This window comes from Calidris pugnax, unplaced genomic scaffold (genome assembly GCF_001431845.1).
Source record: "Calidris pugnax isolate Ruff unplaced genomic scaffold, ASM143184v1 scaffold324, whole genome shotgun sequence".
In the NCBI taxonomy this organism is placed as follows: domain Eukaryota; kingdom Metazoa; phylum Chordata; class Aves; order Charadriiformes; family Scolopacidae; genus Calidris; species Calidris pugnax.
In genome coordinates, this window is record NW_015091153.1 from 690,230 (window position 1) to 690,903 (window position 674).

Here is a 674-nt window from a genome sequence, read left to right on the forward strand (position 1 = left end):
TTTTTTTTTTTTTTTCCCCTCTTAACCTCGCAGCTCCCATCCCCCCCCTCCCTAACCCCCCCAAATCCCTTCTCTCCCCATCCCCAAAACCTTTCTGGGGCAGAGCAAGGATTTCATTTTATATAAGTGTGTGGATATGGGTGTATTTAGGCTTTTTATTGATAGAATGTATTTATATAAAAGGGAATTCCGGGATTTACAACTTTAGGAAGGAGCAGGCTCTGCGCGGGGCCAAAAATAAGGGAAACCTTGCAAATAAACACCCCCACACCAAAAAAAAATCCAAATAAAGCGAGAAAAACCACTTATCCCACGTCCCGCTGCCCAAATAGACGCGGAGCTGGTGGCCGAGGGGGGGGCCTGACCCCCCCACCCCCCCAAAAAACACCCTCCCCGTCGCCTATATGTACCCTGTAGACTCGAATTTGTGTGAGCGTCTCCCAGTCACAAATTCGTCTCTAGGGGAATATATGGGCGATGCCAGAGCCTTGGAAAGTTCTGCTTTCCTTTAATTGCCGCGCTCCTAATTAAATCCTCCAAACCCCGCTGATGTCATTTGCTCAAGGTAGTTTATTTAAAGCGCGGAAGCGGCGTTTTGCTCTTTGCCAGGGCTTGTTAATAATAGTAATAATTAGATATATTTATTTAAAAAAAAAAAAAAAAAAAAAAAAAAA